Raw genomic sequence first — 1,124 nt, 5'->3', positions numbered from 1 at the left:
AAAGTCATAAAATGTGAAACATAACTTCAGGTTTGGAGACATTGATATGAATGTATAAAGAAGAATGTAAATCACTTCAACTGGAATTAGAATTTCTTGGGTTCTCTGTCGCCTCCTTTTCTTTTTTTGACAAGAACATCTTTCTTAGCATGAGTTGCAATAATGTTATGGCTAAATTACTGCATTACATGCATTCATATATTTATCCATTTATGTATTGATTTAATTAATGTTACAAAATCTGTTTAGTGCTAGGCACAATAGTGAGCAAAATAATAACCAGTTGCTGCCTTCATGAGGGTTGCATTATACCGAGTTCTTCTTTAAAATAGTGTATAGTTAGTATCATCAGTTACCCCTATTTTCTTGCACTTACAATTACCTTTAACATTTGGGATATAATGACCCTTGATCCAGAATCATAAAGTACAAATTTTACTTCAGAACCATTGTAATAATGTTTTTCATAGTTCCATTTCACATGTCTTCAAGTTGTACTTCTTACCTACCTGTTAGCTGGGAATTTATTTTTTAAATCCATATCCATTTACAAGATCACAGTGCCAGTCTCAGAAAATTAAAAGCTCTGTCCATTTTCTGATTTGTCATTGTCATGGCAGTGTACAGAAAATAAATAATGAGCATGGCAATAATTTAGTCAGAGCACAGGAAATGCTTTCATTGAACTGACTAATGTCTTTTGTGTTCAGTTGTGATGATCATTTACAATTTCATAATAGCTATTTCCACATTGATAATATCAGTGCTTTACCAAATTTGTATTCATACTGTTGCACTTTTTAAAAAGTTGGTACCAGCAATGGATGCCATCTGATGTCTTTGGAAACATTAGCCAAGATAGAAAAGTCCAGTCTCTATTATTGATGAGGCCACTTGAGAAGGATACATTTAGAAATGATTAAGAATATGTTGATTATCAGATGTTATTAAGATATTGAAGGGACTGAATGTCCTCCATTTGCTTTTGAATCTTGGGACATTAATCAGTACTGAATCAAATGATGTATTATCCACTTGATTGCACAAGATGGTATCACAGGTTATTCACGGAGAACTAGTGCATGCTTTCAGCCTTGACCCATTACTTAAATATAAGTAATCTT

Source organism: Hyaena hyaena, unplaced genomic scaffold, assembly GCF_003009895.1.
Source record: "Hyaena hyaena isolate Hyena2069 unplaced genomic scaffold, ASM300989v1 scaffold_1622, whole genome shotgun sequence".
NCBI classification, from domain to species: domain Eukaryota; kingdom Metazoa; phylum Chordata; class Mammalia; order Carnivora; family Hyaenidae; genus Hyaena; species Hyaena hyaena.
Note: the sequence above shows the minus strand (reverse complement) of the source record.